This window comes from Panthera uncia (assembly GCF_023721935.1).
Source record: "Panthera uncia isolate 11264 chromosome B3 unlocalized genomic scaffold, Puncia_PCG_1.0 HiC_scaffold_1, whole genome shotgun sequence".
NCBI classification, from domain to species: domain Eukaryota; kingdom Metazoa; phylum Chordata; class Mammalia; order Carnivora; family Felidae; genus Panthera; species Panthera uncia.
The window spans coordinates 5,370,382-5,387,909 of NW_026057582.1; the positions used below are offsets into that span (position 1 = coordinate 5,370,382).

A 17,528-nucleotide genomic window follows, 5' to 3' on the forward strand; every position below is an offset into this window, starting at 1 on the left:
AATAGTAGCAGTGATATCCTTGTCTTCTTTTCTATATTAATGGGAAAAGATAAGGATGATGATAATTACAGATTTTAAAATATATAATCTTCACCAGTGTTTGGAGGTTTAGTTCTATTCTGTGTTTGGTAAGATTTTTCTTTTTTTTAATTAGGAAAGGATGTTGAATTTTATCAAATGATATTTTTTCCTGCATTTTCTGAGAATGTACTGGATCAAATGGGTTGATTTTCAAATATTAAACCATCCTTGCCTCTGAAGTAAATGATATAAGATCATGATGCATTATTCTTTTTACAAATCATTTGATTTGTAAAATCAATTTGCTTACACTTTGTTTAGGATTTGGGCATCTATCTTCATAAGAGGAACTGACCTGTAATTTTTCATTCTTTTTTTTTTAAATGTTTTTATTTATTTTTGAGACAGAGAGAGGCAGAGCATGAGCAGGGGAGGGGCAGAGAGAGAGGGAGACACAGAATGTGAAGCAGGATCCAGGCTCCGAGCTGTCAGCACAGAGTCCGATGCAGGGCTCGAACTCACGGACTGTGAGATCATGACCTGAGCCGAAGCCGGACGCTTAACTGACTGAGCCACCCAGGTGCCCCTGTAATTTTTCATTCTTATCACATCTTTCGACAACAAGATTATGTTGGCCTTGTAAAATTAATGGGAAAGTATTTCTTCTTCTTTTTTTTTTTTATTCTCTGGAAAAATGTGTGTAATATTGACACTATTTCTCATTTGAATACCTGGAAGAATTCACCCGGGAAACTGTATGTGCCAGGACATTTCTTTTTGGGAAGATTTTAAATTTCTAAATTATTTATTCATTTATTCATTCACTCATTTATTTAAATGTATATTTATTTAAAAAAATTTTTTTATTTTACTTTTGAGAGAGAAAGACAGAGTGTGAGCAGGAGAGGAGCAGAGAGAGTGGGAGACACAGAATCTGAAGCAGGTTCCAGGCTCTGAGCTGTCAGCCCAGAGCAAGACGAGGGGCTCGAACTCAGGCACCATGAGATCATGACCTGAGCCGAAGTCAGATGCTCAACTGACTGAGCCACCCAGGTGCCCCAAATGTTTATTTATTTTTGAGAGAGAGAGAGAGAGACAGAGCACAAGTAGGGGAGGGACAGAGAGAGAGGGAGACACGGAATCCGAGGCAGGCTCCAAGCTCCGAGCTGTCAGCACAGACCCCAACGTGGGGCTCGAACTCACGAACCATGAGATCATGACCTGAGCCAAAGTTGGACATTTAACCCATTGAGCCACCCAGGCGTCCCTAAATTACTAAATAATTTAAATATATTTATATAGTAGTCACATTTAAAATTCCTTCTCATGTCAATTTTGAACACGTTCATTTTTCTACAACTTTGGACAATTTATCTAAATATCCAAATGCTTTGGACAATGTTCATATTGAGTCCATGGAATCTGTAGTGATGCCCATTTTTTTCATTTCTAAGTTGGGAATTCATTGTTTGTTTCTTGCCTGATTTTTCTGAATGTTTATCAATTTTAATCATATTTTTCAAAGGAATATTGTTTTCTTTGCTGATTTTTCTATTACATTTTCCCCCTTTCATTAATTTCTGCTCTCTTCTTAATTATTTCCTGTTTCTGTCTTTCAGTGTTTCTTCTTTTGTCGTATCTGCCTGTGAGACCATATATTCCCTCTGACTTCAGTTCCGTGTCATGTTTTGGTTTGTTCTATTTTTGGTATCATTTCGTTCAGAATATTTTCTCATTTCTATTTTGATTTATTGTTAACCAGGTGGTTATCAGAAGTCTTTTACTTCACTTCTAAGCATTTGGAGGTTTTCTGGTTTTCTGGTTTTTTCCCTCTGATTTCTGCCTTAATTCCACCAGGGTCCCAGAACAACTGAATTATTTCAATCTTTTCAAATTTGTTGAGAATGGCTTTATGGCCCTCCGTCATCCTGATGTCTTAAAAAATGTTTTTTAAACTTTATCTTGATGTTCTACTTGTTCTTCAAAGGCACATTGGTCTCCTGAAAGCAATTTCATCCTAGCTAAAAGCAAAACTCCATTACCTCATAATTTAATTAATCACACTTCTATTGGTAAACACTTAGTTAATTTCTAGTCTCCTGTAATATTAAAAACCCTGCAATGGACATCTTTGTAATCCCTTTTTGTGTACTTCTGTGACTCTATCAGAGAATCAGAATTGCATAGCACAGTGGTTGAGGGCATGGGCTCTGAACCAGATTCCTGGGTTCAAATCCTGGCCCTTTATCTTGTCAAAAACACATTCCTCCGGCGCCTAGGTGGTTCATCTCTTGAGCATCTGACTCTTGATTTTGGCTCAGATCATGATCTCACAGTGGTGGGATCAAGCCTGGTGTCAGGCTCTGCACTGAGTGTGGAGCCTGCTTGAGATTCTCTCTCTCCCTCTGCCCCTCCCCAGCTCATGCTCTTTATCTCTCTAAAAAGACAAAACAAAACAAAAAAACATACATTCCTGGGCTCTACCTCAGACCTATTGAATCAATAGTATCCCAGGAGATTCTCATGCTTCTGTAAGTTGGGAAACTATTGCTCTAAAATAAAATAAAGGCTTGGGATGATGAAGACACATTGACTAGAATTGCCAAAGCACAACAGCAGATCGCATATGTTCTAGAAGGGAGGAGAGAGAAAGAATGAGGAAGAGAAAGAGAGAGAGAATGAGAGAGACGAGGGAACAGGTATACAAATATGTAACTGCCTTGGATTCCTTTGCCTCTTCCCAAGTTGTTCCCAAACTTGTGTTATAAATCAGGTGTTCTGGGATCTTCCTTTGTCCTCCAGTCATGCTGATGAGGAAAAGCAGAGTATTCTCAGAGATAATATTTAGGGGGTTTTAACTCATAGTCCTGGGTCTTGGTGGGTTCTGGTGGCTGCTGGAGAGTTGATTTCCATTTCACCTTGGGGGCTAAGGAGAGCCATGTCTCAGGCATTTCTCTTGGGGCCACACCAACAGCTGCCTCACTCCCGTTGGAGGTGGGGGTAGGTTCATCAAAACCAGGTTAATTCACGGCACAAGCTCCAGTGACAGCCTGTGGGGATTTTCTATCAGGATCTCCCCATTCATATTTGCTCTCTCTCTTTTTTTCTAGAGTTTATTTATTTATTTATTTAGCAAGTGGTGGGGGGACAGAGAGACAGGGAGAGAGAGAGAATGCCAAGCTAGCTCCATGCTGACAGCTCCCCAATGGGGGGCTCGAACTCATGAACTGTGAGATCACGCCCTGAGCTGAAATCAAGTCAGATGCTTTACTGACAGAGCCACCCAGGTGCCCCTGTTTGCTTTTAAGTATTAATCTTGAGACCTTCACCTGAGAGATGTCTTTGGCTAGAGAGGACCTCATTTCTCAGGTTCAGCTTAACATTCATTTTTCCCACTCATTCACTCGACAAATATATATGAAACACAACTGTGCAACACATAGATTTAACAAATACTTACCATTAAAATTCAGTGGCAATTACTGTTCTAATTGCTGGGCACACAGTAGTAAACAGAAGAGATCCAACACTCTGGCCACATGGAGCTTATATTCTGGTAGGTGAAGACAGACAATAAACAAAATAAGTGAGATGTGCTATATTGATTTGTTAAGAACTGCTACAGAAAAAAAAAAAGCACAGGGAGGAGACAGGAAGTGATAGGAATGTTTTACAATCTACTGCACTCACTGATTAATGAATTATCTGACATAAATTTATTATTTTATTTTTTTAATATATGAAATTTATTGTCAAATTGGTTTCCATACAACACCCAGTGCTCATCCCAAAAGATGCCCTCTTCAATACCCATCACCCACCCTTCCCTCCCTCCAACCCCCCATCAGCCCTCAGTTCATAATTTTAGACTTAACAGAAAATTTGCGAGAATAGTACCAAATACTTTTCAGACACTCTTCATCCAGGTTGCCCAAATGCTAATATTCTACCACATTTACTTCCTCTCTCTCTCTTCTCTTTCTACTTCTTTCTTTCTTTCTCTCCTCTTTCTCTCTCTTATGAACTATTTAAGAATGAAATGTAGATATGATACGACGCTGCTTTATCTCTAAATACTTCAGGGTCTTTACTTCCTAAAAACGAAGATTTCTCTTACCTGACTACAGTGCAGTCATCAAAACAGGAAACCGATATCGTTATAAAAGTATTATCTAAATTGTAGTCCTTATAATGCCCTTATAGTAGAAGAACACCCAAGGTCATCCATTGTACTCATTGTCATCTCTTCAGTCTCCTATTTCATGACTCTGACACTTAAAATTTTTTTTTTTAATGTTTATTTATTATTGAAAGACAGAGCGTGAGTGGGAGAGGGGCAGAGAGAGAGGAAGACAGAATCCAAAGCAGGTTCCAGGCTCTGAGCTGTCGGCACAGAGTCCCATGCGGGGCTCGAACCCACAGACTGTGAGATCATGACCTGAGCCGAAGTCGGACGCTCAACCGACTGAGCCATCCAGGCACCCCAAACATTTTTTTTTAATGTTTATTTATTTTTGAGACAGACAGAGACAGAGCATGAGCAGGGGAGGGGCAGAGAGAGAGGGAGACATAGAATCCAAAGCAGGTTCCAGGCTCTGAGCTGTCAGCGCAGAGCCCGACGCAGGGCTCGAACCCACGGACCGTGAGATCATGACCTGAGCCAAAGTCAGATGCTCAACTGACTGAGCCCCCCAGGTGCCCCAATGCTGACATTTTGAAGAGCATAGGCCAGTTATTTTGTACAATGGGCTTGTTGATGTCTCCTTATATTCAGATTCAGGTTGGGCACTTTTGGTGGGAAAATCACAGAAGGGACATGTCCTCAGTGCATCATATCAAGAGGCATACACTGTCATTTAATGGTAGTGGTGGTGATGTTGTCTTTGATAATTTGGTTAAGATGGTGTCTTCCAGGTGTCCCCAGTGTAGTTACGATTTCACCTTTTGTAATTAAGAAGTATCACATGGGGAGACACTTTGAGACTATGTAAATATCGTGTTATTCCTCACACTTTTATCCATTAGTTTTGGCATCCATTGATAAATTCCTGGCTGATTTATTTATTCCTGTCATCATTATTACCAAATGGTGATTTTCTAAATAGGTCATTCCTTCTACTTTTCTTAGTTGGCTTTCTACTGTAAGGAAGAGTTTTGGGTCTTATTTATTTATTTTTACTTATGAGTCACAATGGCCTCGTAGATTCTTACTTTATTCTGTAGGTTATCATCCCTTGCTGCCATTATTTATTTTGATGGTCAGGTTGTATCAGATTGGTCCAGTGAAAGCCCCCCCCCCCCAATCTGGCTCTGTGCTTTTCACATGTTTCCATCACTTTGATGTACCTCCTCACCTTTTGCTACAGGAAGATGTATCAAGCTCATCTCGTACTTTCCCTGCCATTTACTCCTTTTAGTGGAGAATGACATTTATATGCCGAGATCTGGTCTATACATAGGTGCCCTGCTATTCAGGTCTGTTAGCACAGAGACCTGGGGAATTTCACGTGCACATACATACACACACTCATACACACAGTCATATACATTTATATTTACTTCTATGTTTAGCTATCTGTATGTATTAAAACTATGAGTTCATATTAATAACCAAATCCAAACAATGCCTCATGGTCCATTTTATATATCCCCTCTCTGCATTGGTAACTCCTTTCTTGACAGTGAAGAGTCTGGATCCCACTATCAACAATATATTTGTATGTTTGTTCCATTCTGGAACGTGCAGAGAGTAGTTTCAGAATTGCTAATTCGTTTCTTTGCAAAAAGGAAGGCCACTAATTAGAATTCAGGATTTGTTTAAAGTCTTTTTCTGCTGTCTGGGGGCACATGATGCAAATACTGAGTTCGAAATTTGCTTAGTTCTCCCCTTTGTTTTGTTCTCCCCTTTGTATTGTTCTGTGATGTTGTCTGAAACATTGCTCTTTGTTGTTTATATTCTCATTTAGGTCCTCTTCCCCAACCTTGTTGATTTTTCTTTTTCTTTTCTTTCTTTCTTTCTTTCTTTCTTTCTTTCTTTCTTTCTTTCTCTATTTCTCTATCTCTTTCTTTCTTTTTCTTTTTTTTTTTTTGAGTATGTGAAACATTAACATGGTCAGGGTTATACAAAATATTATAGTCAGAAAAGTACATTCCACCACCTCCCATCTTCCCTATTCTTCCCACTGCATTCTCACTCAAGCTCTGCATGTAGCTGTTATGGACTTATTATGTACCTCACAAGTCCATATGGTGAAGCCCTAACCCTTGGTACCTCAGAATGTGACTGTTATTTGGAGATAGGGTCTTTAAAGAGGTAATCAAGGTTAAGTGAGGTCATATGGGTGTGACCTAATGCAACAGAACTCTTTGCTTTTAGAAGAGGAGGTTAGGACACAGATAAGCACAGAGGGAAGATGGTTATTTATAAACCAAGAAGAGAGGTCTCAGAAGAAATGAACTCTACCAACACCTTGATCTTGGACTTTCAACCTTCACATGTGAGGATATACATCCCTGCTGTTTCAGTGCCCCCCACCTCAAACCAATCTGTGATACTTTGTTAACGCAGCCCCAGCAAACATACAGTAACCAACCTCACTAGTCTTTCATTTCTTTCCTGTTTTTTTTTTGTTATTGTTGTTCAAATGAGCAGGCATGTACATATTTTTTTATTTTTCCCTTTCTCTTACATGAAATGTAGTATACTATAGTATGCTTGCATTTTTTCCTGTAATGTTATGTCCTAGAAATCACTCCACATCAGTACATCAACTGCTGAATAATAAGCCAACCATACATTCCTAGAGTAAATCCCACTTGTTCATGATGTATCATTCTTTTAATACATGTATTAAATTTTCTAATAATTTGTTTGGGATTTTCACATCTATGTTCATAAGAGATAAAGGTCTGTAATTTTCTTTTCTTGTGACAATCTTGTCAGGTTTTGGTATTAGTGTTATTTGTCCTCATCAAAGGAGTTGGGAAGTGTTCCCTCTTTCTCTAAAAAAATGCATAAAAATTGCATAAAATTGGTGTTATCTCTTCCTTTAATGCTTGGTAGAATTCACCGGTAGAGTCATTTGGGTCTTTTTTTTTTTTTTTTTTTTTTTTTCTTGTTTGTTTGGTTGGGGAAAGGTGAGGAAAGAGGAAGCAGGAAGGTTTTATTTATTTATTTACTATTATCATTATCATTATTATTATTATTTGAGAGAGAGAGAGAGAGAGCATGTGAGCAGTGGAGAGGGAGAGACAGACAATCTCATGCAGGCTCCATACTCAATGTGGAGTCTGACATGGGATTAAATCCCATCAAGACCTGAGATGAAATCAAGAGCCAGGTGGTCAACCAACTGAGCCACCCAGGTGCCCTGAGGAAGGTTTTAAATTACAGATTCAATGTTTAGCAGACATGACTGCTACAGCTTTCTGTTTCTTCTTATGTCAATTTTTATTAGTTGTGTTTTTCAAGGATATTTGTCCATTTCATCTAAGTTGTCAGTGTTTTAATGTACAATAGGCTGGTTCAAGAGAGCCTCTCTGTGAAAGCAACATATGAGCAGAGACCTGAAAAGGGGGTGGGGGCAGCACATCATGAAGATATCTGGGGAAGAGTATACCAGAGAGGGAAAACAGAAGGTGCAAAGGCCTTGAGGCATGCACGTGCCTGGTGTGCTGAAGAACAATAATCAGGCCAGTGAAGAGCGAGAGCGAGAGAGAGTGATAGAGATGAGGTCAGCAAGGTAATGGAGCCCACACCACTTAAGACCATCTAAGCCATTGTCAGGTCCTTGGCTTTTGCCTTGAGTAACCGAGGGTTTTAGGCAGAAGTCTGTTGTGATTTGGCTTATGTTCCAAAAGTCAGACTGGCTATTGAGAATAGAACCAAGGATGGAGAGAGAAAGACCACACAGGAGGCCTTTGGTCCAGGGAGGTGGCCGTGCAGGTTGTGAGAATTAGCACGCCTGGAAGGTCTTTTAGTGCAGAACCAGTGGGATGTGTTGATGGCTTGGATGTTGGGTGTGGGACAAAGAAAAAGGGACAGGGAAGACTCTGAGGGTTTTAGCCTGAGCAATGACCATTTACTGGGTTAAGGAATACTGTGGGAGGGGCAGGTTTGGGGGAGAGTTCAGAACTCAGTCTTGGAAAGGTATTATTAGTTTATTATTAGACACCCAGTGAGGAGTTAAGAGCACGTGGTTGGGAATGTGCAAGCAGAGTTCGGGGTAGGGATATAAATTAGGGAGACATTGGCATGTGGGAAGCATTTAAAGTCGTTTGACAGGTGGATGTCACCAAAGGAATGAGTGAGAATTAGGAAGAGGTCTGAGGGATGACTCTGGGGCTGTCCTATGTGCACAGGTCGAGAGATGAGGGGCCAGGAAAGAGATTGCTGACCAGTGAACAAGAAGCAACTGGGGCATGTGGCCTCCTTGAAGCCCACTGAAGAGGAGGGAGGTCAGCTTTGCTATAGGCTGCCAATGGGTCTGGTACAGTGAGGACTGAGTGCTAGCCATTGGATTTAGCAATGGAGGTCACTGGTGACCTTGACAAGAGCAGCTGGGCACAGCTGGAGAGCCAAAGCTGACAGAGTGGTTTCAAGAGGGAATGGGAAGACAGTAATTCATCTGAGTATGTGTAGACAATTCCTTCCAAGAATCTGTTCTTCTTGGAGAATTGGGGTGGCACCTGGGGGAAATGTGGAGAAAGTACAGTATATTTTAATTAAAGCCACAAATACAAGAGCCATGTTCTCCATGCCTAGGATTTGTCATTGCTGCAGCACTCTGGGGACTCAGAGGTGACAGAAGATGCCATCTCTGACCGCGTGGAGTTCAGCAGCAGAGATGGGTCTATAGAGATTGACAGCCCAACGCGTGATGCACTGCGATGGGTGAAGCCCACGGGCTGGTGGGAGCCCCGCCGTGGGGCCTGAAACCAGCTGAGCAATCCGGGAAGTCTTCCTGGAGGAAGTGGTGCTGGGCTGAGACTTGAAAGGGAGACGAAGGGGCCTCCACCCTGGGGGAGGCTTTTCCCTAATGTCTCTGGTTGGTAATCTTGCCTTTGTTTTTGCACGGCATTCCCCACCCTTGTCTCCTTAGAACTTGCTTCATTCTGCTTCTATTGGTCATTTATCTGGATTCCATTTCTGGGTATCAGACACCTTCCACACCCAGATGCTAAGCTTGGTACTTTCTCCTGCATTATCTCAGTGCGGCTTCAGAGAAGCACCGAATTGCCCCTTGCCTTCCTTGATCTTTGAAGATTCCCACCACGCCCATCATTTCCCTGTCACCTGGTGTTGTCCTAGGTGACTGGGATTCATGGGCCTGTTCCAAGCCTTTGTCGGGCCTAATGGAGACAAAGTCCTATGGTTTCTCAACATCTTGTTTCTTATTTGTTGATGGCACATTGAAGAGAGAGTTGGGGAATGGCTGGGGCCGCAGCCCCAGGCCCTGGGATCAGGGGCATCAAGGCCCACCTAGAGGCCTCAGGCACCCGCTCTGGGCATGTGCCTCCTCCCCTGGCCTCAGACTCTCTCCTGAGGTAGGTGGACAGCATCATCTGTCGGTTCCTCCCAGCTGTAAAGTTCTCTGTTCTAAATCCATCCATCAAACACTATTTTGAGGGTTTCGAAGTGCAGCCTGGGTGTTTTACATTATCCCACACACCTACCTCACACCTTCCAGAGTTCAAAAGTCTCTTTTGATTGGCACGGGCGGCAAACGGACACATTTCCGGACCGGAGGGGCTCCGTCCGCGAGCCTCTTCTGCCCAGGAGCTGACTGGTCGTCACCTCCAAATCCTGCAGGCGGCAGGTTGCACAGCGAGAAACAAATTCTCCTAAAGTTAGGCCTCTGAACTACCCGGAAGGGCCCTTATTTCTTCAGTGTGGCGCGGCCAAGCACAGGAAGAGTCGGATGAAGACTCAGGGCCATCAGTAAACACCGGGGGATCGGGCGCTGGGGGGTGGGAGACCCCGACTGGCTCAGCATGAGTAGCCTAAGTCCAATCATGTCACAAATCCTGCGTGTTATCACTGTCACGGAGCCGTACTCCCGCTCCGCAAATTGGTGAATACATTTCCAGTTAATCCCCCTTTGCCCTTTCAATCGGGACGCTCACGCGGTTCCTGGATACGGTGGCCGAGAGGCACAGGCCGCCGGGATCCCACCCACGTTCGCGCCCGCATCTCCCAGCCTCCCTTGCGGTTAGGCGGGGTCACGTGAGGAGCTCTGGCCAATGGGCTTGAGTGCGAGCGGGCTGAGGCCCCGGAGAGCCGGCGCGACGCTACCGCGTCCTCCTTCCTCGGCGGTGGCCTCGGAGGCCCCGAGGTGTGGCTGGAGCGGCCGGACGACCGCCCCGGAGCCTCGGCCGTCGGAGTGTGGACGCCTTACGGCCAGGGGTTGGTTTGTACCGCAGCCTGGCTCACCCTGACGGACATGAGGACGTGGAAGGGAATGACTCCCGAGCCCCTGGCACAGCAGCCTGCGGGCCCCGCCTCTGCTGCCGCGGGCAGGGCGGCGCTGGCCTGGCGCCGAAACTCGGGTGTCCCCTCTGCAAACTGGGATACGGAGTCTCACTGACAGGGCGGACGTGCCGGAAGAGTGGATTTGCACGTCCAGCTGGGGCCTGGGCCCCAGGAGGGGCACGGACCGGTGTCAGTTCTCCGCTCCCTCCGGAGCTTCGCGGCCTCGCAGGGAGACCAGCCCCTCCAAGAGCTCAGTGACATCAGCTTGCCATCCGGGCGTACGTTTGGTCAAAGGTGCAGACGCCTGTGCCTGGGCGTGAACCCAGCACTTCTCAGAAGTGTGAACTCTCCGCTCGCCTCCCCCGCGGCTGCGCACGCAGGACCGAAGGCGGTGGAGCCATCCGGAGTCCGCCCTGCCCTTGGCGTCCGCTTTCTTAAGAGGGTAGGTGGACGAGGAAGGTAGAGAGGCCTCTCCCTGGTCTTCCACATGTGCAGGAGCAGGGCTGGGTCTCTTTGCCTGAATGATACCACGGGTGTGTGTTGGGGGAGAGAGCAGTGCCTCTTGACTCGATTCCATCCAGAGCGGTTTCAGCAGAAACGCAAGAGACCTGTCTTTTATCCAGTTCCGTCTTCCTGAGCACTGTATGGTCAGTTACTACCACTACCACTTAGCAGTCGGTCCCTGTTGTGTGTGTGTGTGTGTGGGGGGGGGGGGGGGTTAATTCTTTGCTTGTTAAACCCCAAAGTGAAAAATGAAACCCAACCACCCACCAAGCTAACACCTCCAGCGGCGGAAGAGTTTCAGAGAGGTGCTGGCTTGTTTTGAGTGTGCTTCCTTGGGGGCTGTGATCGGAGGCTGCTGGACGGATGCTGGAAGCTCCCGGATATTTCCTCCACCAAAATGTGGCTTTTCCCCAGCTTCTGCCACTACAGTCGGAGTTTGAAGGATGCACCAAGCTCCGAGCTAGGACAAGAGGTTGGCGAGGGATGCACGAGTGGGTTTCTGGGTGGAAGGATGAGTCTGCTTTCACCTTGGCCTCCAGATAGTCCTAGTCCAGTCATTACTACCCTTTTTTGAGGCCAACAGTTCTCATTAACATTTTTGCAAATGCAACATTCATGAGTTGTAGGGAGGGCCTGTGGCCTCTGAGCCCCCTGAGGGCAGGGTCCTCATCTGTGTTGTTCAGCTCTGCTCCCCTGTGCCTCGTTCATGCAGGAGCATTATTACTTTCCTGTGGCTGCCGTGACCGAAGTATCACAAACTAGGGGGCTGGAAACAACAGACATGTACTGTATCCCGGTTCTGGAGGCCAGACGTCTGAAATCAAGGCATTGACAGTGTTGTGCTCCCTCTGAACACTCTAGCTTCCCTCTGAAACCCTGTGTCTCCTTGCCTCTTCCAGCTGCTGGTGGCTGCTGGGCTTCCTTGGCATTGGATATATGACCTTTCCCCTGTGTGTCTACTCCTTTTCTTAAAAGAACAGCAGTCATTGGATTAAGAGTTCACCCTAATCCAATATAACATCACCTTAACTAATTACAGCTGCAAAAGCTCTATTTCCAAATAAGGTCATATTCACTGGTACAGGGGTTGGGGCTCAGCGTATTTTGGGGGGACACAATTCACCCCACCACAGAGCGCATTCCGTATCCACCAAGTGAAAGGTCAGATGTTTGGGAGCAGAGAGGGCATGGGAAAATGAGGCAGAACGGGTCACAGAGAGATGGGCTTTGCATGGCAAATGTGCTTATGTAGCAGTCCACACACCGTGGTACGCCGTGATGCAGGAGAGAGAAATGCTTTTTACCCAGTCACCACTTTGCCGAGGCCCAGGGTCTTTCTCTTCTAAGGGCCATTGTGCACTTTTGCCATTCATTCATTCATTCATTCAGTGACTCTATTGAGGCCAAACCCCAAGCTGAGAAGTAAGATACACTTCGCTCGCCCCAGGAGCTCCCAAGCAAGCAGGGGAGGCAGCTGTGACAAGGATAATTTGGATACCTTGGGCCAGTAGATGTAGATACAGAACTCTATAAGGAATCTAGCAAAAATGTGGCAGAGCAAGGTTTTGTTTCTTTTTAAACATGCCCCTTTTTTGAGTTTTATTTTATCCAGATCAGGACCCCTGGCCTGAAAGCTGTTTGACCTCATGATTACTGGGGAAAATCTGGGTGCCTTGACAAGGGTGAGGATGTTCTCTGCAAATATCAGAGCAGTGGCACTGATGACAAGGGCACTTCCCCACGACTGCTCAGGGCTGGAAGCAAAACATCTCGAACACAGGTTGTGAAGGTTCCAGGGGCGAATGTCCTCTGCAGGAAGAATAGGAGCCATCCTGTAGACTTCCCTGTTCCAGAAGGCTCCGTGGTGAATACATAATTAGGCCCTCTGTAATTACCAGTTTGAATCTGCCTAGGACACTAGGGCTCCCACCCCCTAATTTACCTTATAAATTTATTCTGCTAAAAAAGTCGAAAATGTCAGTCTTCTGTGAAAGCTGCATAAATGAATTATCTCCCCGGATGACAGAAGGTGGGAAGGAGGGGGAAGCTTCAAGAGGACATTCTTCATTGTGAGTGTCTAAAAGTACCCCACACTTAGTGTGCACCCAGCACAGAGCCCAGCCGGGCTGCTTTCCGAGGCCGAGGCCCAAGCTGTGTGTGTGTGTGTGTGTGAAGCCTGAGCTCCACCGGGGCCAAGAGCATGAGCTCCACATCCCTGGTGGGTGGGGGGAGGTGGCGTTTCAAACCAGCCTCTGCGGACCTTAGAAAATCTTAGCTCTGAGAGCCGTTTCACATGCTGGAGGCCCCCGAACGGAAGGGAATGAGGGAAAAAAGAGGCAGCTTCTTGGGAAGGGTCTCATCCAGTCCGACAGTCCCCCTGCACCTAGGATGGCCCCATGCCAGGATGGGGCCCTTCTGTGACCCTGCATGCATCTCAAGGCCAGATGCCCCCATGGAGCTCTTCACAGCCCAGTGCTGGCTTTTTTAATTCTTTCACAAACCTATATAAAAAATGTATGGCGAGTCTTCAGTGACGTTTTAGGAGGTTTGGGAAATCAAGTTCTTCTAAAACCCTTCTAATCCCATAACCCTAGCACAGTATCGGCCGCCATTCCGGTATCTCTATCCACTCTTTTTTTTTCCCACAGGTGGCTTGTATGTTCCCACCCCCACCCTCCAAGCACTGCTGCCACAACTTTTTTAACTTCTGGGGGCAGAAGTGCCAATCCTGGGGAATTTCGAGACTAAAGAGGGAATGACTGGTGGCACTCTGGTCCCCATCTCTCAAGTGACACCCACTCACATTCTGAGAGGCTTCCTCCCGGCCTTTGTTCTGCGGGCTTGGCTCTTCCAGCTGCCGTTCCAGGTTGTGGATGTATGAGTCTTGTAGTGAGATCTAGCTGGCTCATTCATTGATGACCTACTATGTGCCTACCGAGGGCAGGGGAGAAGAGGCACGTCCCGGCTGTCTGCTTGGAAGAAATCAAGGCCCGGCGCTGTGTGGCAACCCACTTGCCGATAAAGACTGTGGGGTTTTCCTCTGGGTGTTTCCAGAGGCTAGCTGGATCTGTGGCACATAGTAGGGGCTTCATCAGGATTAGTTGAATATGTTCATGAATGAAACCTGGGGAGGATTCCTCTCTTCCTTCCTGAGATGAAGTGCTGAAATGCACGCAGGTCGGGTTGGATGTGGTTCTCCTTCAGAGCCCAGCACGAGGCCCCCAAAATAATAATGTATGTAAGTTGTAAAATGCTTACCGCGGGCCAGGCCCTGTGCCTGGGGCTTTCAGATAGGTGACCTGACGTAATCTTCATGATCGTCTCAGATGTAACACAGGAGGACCTAGGACGCCAAGACCAAGAAAAGAGGCTGTTGACCTGAGGTCTACCAGCCACCAGTGGGCACAGTGAGGCCTGGACCTGCGCCTCTTGGAGGTGTACGTCCAAGCTGCTTGTGCCCTGCCCTGCATATCTCACAAGGTTGCGGGAAGGACAGACTCAAGTCAGGGAAGTGGAGGGACTTTGTCCCCCGTGACACTCTGTACTACTCTGAGTGAGTTGTCTGTTCCAGAACTTCAGCAGCAGAACCCCTGTCTACACCACTCCCTCTCCCTGCAGAGGCTCATTGCCTCTGTGAGTCCTTTTTGGGACTCCAGATCTTACTTCTCTCTCCTTCTTCATCCCATTTTTCTCTTCCTCTGTTATTTTGGTTTCAGAGCCATTGGTCATGTTTTTTCCCTGGATGTTGCCATCCCAAATGAAAGGGAAAAAAAAGCTTCTTCTGCTAATCCCATCGTAGACCTGGTTTCTTTCAAAATTTTCTCCTTCCTCTGTCCTCATCCTGTGCTGACTTGGCCTTTGCTACTGTGCTTCTGCATCTAGTGGTGTCCCCAGCTGCTCGCTGCTGTGGCCCTGCAGGAGGGCTGGAAACCGAGTCTGGGTGGAGACTGGTGTGGTTGGACGTGGAGACAGCCTGGGGTCCATTCTGGCCCTGCCTCTTAGTGGCTGGCCTTGGCTTTCCTGGGAATGAAGGTCCTTGTCTTCCCAGGATTAGATCAGGCAAATGACCTAACAATGTCATTAGACCATTGCTCTTTGACCTAGTAGGCGTTGAAGGTCTTGGAGAATTCTGTCATCTGTGACCAAAGACCCCTGCCCCCCATTCCTGTGCTCCCATGGCACTTAGGACACATGGGCTGGAGTACTTTTGGGGGGCTCTATTAGATCTGGCATAGTCCTGTCACTGTGTCGTTGACTTCTGCTTTACCTTGTGTATTCCTCAGAGCAGGGGCGGTATGTGAAATTCAGGCTTGTCTGAATGAGGAACCCGGGTACTGACCGTCACACGATGCCCCCATCTGGGCCCCCAGCCCTCCACGTTGTGTCTAGCAAGCTGGCACCCTATCGGTGTGTGTTGTTGAAATGTTACGAAGTGACTGCCATGTGCCAGAGCCTGGGCCAGGCCCGCTCACCTCTGCTCCCACGGGTTCTGAAGCCCTGTCTGATGAGGGAGATCACCCGGCAGAGAAATAAACGCCCTCTCCTCAGACCACCCAGCCGCTGGGTGCCTTTCACGTGGTGTGAGACGTCAGGTGTGTGCCCCCGGCTGCATGCAGCGCAGGATGGTGCAGGGTGGGGGCCTGGGGCGGGGGGACTTGGGGCAGCAGGCGGCCCTCTTGGCTGGTGGGGAGGGGGCTGACAATTGGCCTGGCTGTCTCCTGGCAGGCAGGGCTCAGGGGGTGGATGCCTCATCCAGACCCAATGTCCATTTTTCATTCAGAAGGAACCCTCGATGGGCGCTGTGGCGGTGGCTGAGGCCAGTCGAGTGGCGCTGGGAGCCAATGTCCTTGTCACCTTCTAACAACTCGTGGGGAGCTTCCGCCGGATTACGTGGGATGTTCAAGGGCCATGTACGTCAGTGGTGGCTGTCACCACCAGAGGCCGGGCAGGGCACCGGTGCAGCTAGGGAACCTGTGCCACTGTGTGTGACCACTGCCCAGCCCGGCAGGTCCTCTGTAGTCACCGGGAACGTTGAAGTTAAAGACTTTGATGGGGAGCGGCAGCGGGGAGCAGCCCAGCGCATCGCGGAGGAGACGGTGTTTCCTAACACTTCCGGAGGACAGAGTGCCAACTGGCGTGGCCATCTTCGCTTCGGGGGTCTCCTGCAGCCTCTGCCCAGGAGTCTGGGGGCTCACGTGCATTTGCCCCTTACTCGGGAACCGTAACCCTCAGAGATCAGAAGGAGCATGGGAGCGAGACGATTCAATAAACTCACAATAAAACATCCAAAGCCTTTCATACTTTCTCACTTTCTTTAACTCAATTTATTTTTCATTTTGTGGACAGAGATTTAGTCTGGGTATTAGTTTATGATTTTTTGCTGAAGGAATTACTCAACACACACACATATAAAAAGGAAATATTATTTTTATCACTTATTTTGTGCCATGTATACCATAGGAGAAAAAAGTGGAGCGAAATCACTTCAGTACCGCTGTGTTTTTCATTACAAAGTTATTACATATAGAAATTACTCCAAATTATCTGAAATGAATGGAAATTATGAGGTTTAAATTCCCCAGGTTACTGCAGGCACAGCTCTGGAAATTTATTTTGTCATCTTGCTGAACATAATTGCTACAACAAAATTTCTTCCATTTTACAACTGCAGCATAACTTATTTATACCGGTGTAGCTGTAATTTTACATCAATAAGTTGAATGGGAAGGAATACACAGGTGGTAATTGAAAACAATAATTTGTGCTGAGGTCCAGGTGGAACGGTTGGCTGAGGAAAAGACTCCAGTTACCATCGGCAACAGCTTTGTGTCACCGTGGCCTCTTCCCGTCCCGTTTGCCAACACCCGTCGCACCATCCAAACATCCTCAACCGTGCCCCCCGGGGCTGCCACCGTCAGAGCCAGGGTTTGCCCGGCTTCGAACGGTGGCCCGTAGATCCCGGTCAGGAAACTGAGGCCTCGGGGCCCTGGGGGGATCGAGGGGCCCGTGCTGCCTCTGCGGCTCTAGTCCTTTCCTTCTCATGCTTTCCAACCTGCCTGTGGGTTGGGTGCCTGTAGGTACCCGCAGCTAATTAAGGTGTTTGATAGATTTCAATTGGAGTATGAGTTCTTGCCAGAAACATTGACAGTTCGATTCCCCGAACACAACGCAGTGTTAAATCCACTAATGCTTTCTGCATTACTGTGTTCCTTCCCAGCCGGAATGTGTGGTCTGGGTACAATACCGAAATGGTCCCCAAGCAGGCGTCCTCACTCTTCAGTTCTCTAATTGTTCCTGTTAAGCAGATACAAATAATGAAACTGCAGATGCCAGAGCTAACTCCCAACAGCTGATGAATCTACCCGCATGAATACAGAGGTCCAAATTCAGATAAAAAAAAAAAAATGACTGTAAATCTGTCCTGTTTAGATTGCAGCCCATTGGAGACAGGTAAGAGAGAGGTGGGCGCCTATGCTCCCGTCTCGTGTTCCACTCCAGGACACATGTGGGAGGGGACGAGGGACTTTGTCAC

At 46.8% G+C, this 17,528-nt stretch overlaps 1 long non-coding RNA gene across 1 annotated transcript; it reads left to right on the forward strand.

Annotated features, from left to right (window-relative positions):
- The first annotated feature begins 10,274 nt into the window (after positions 1 to 10,274).
- Positions 10,275 to 16,294, forward strand: LOC125909186 (uncharacterized). Its single transcript, XR_007453594.1, has 3 exons — positions 10,275 to 10,934; positions 15,280 to 15,588; positions 15,777 to 16,294. It is a non-coding gene; the product is annotated as an uncharacterized LOC125909186 (long non-coding RNA).
- The last annotated feature ends 1,234 nt before the right edge of the window (positions 16,295 to 17,528 follow it).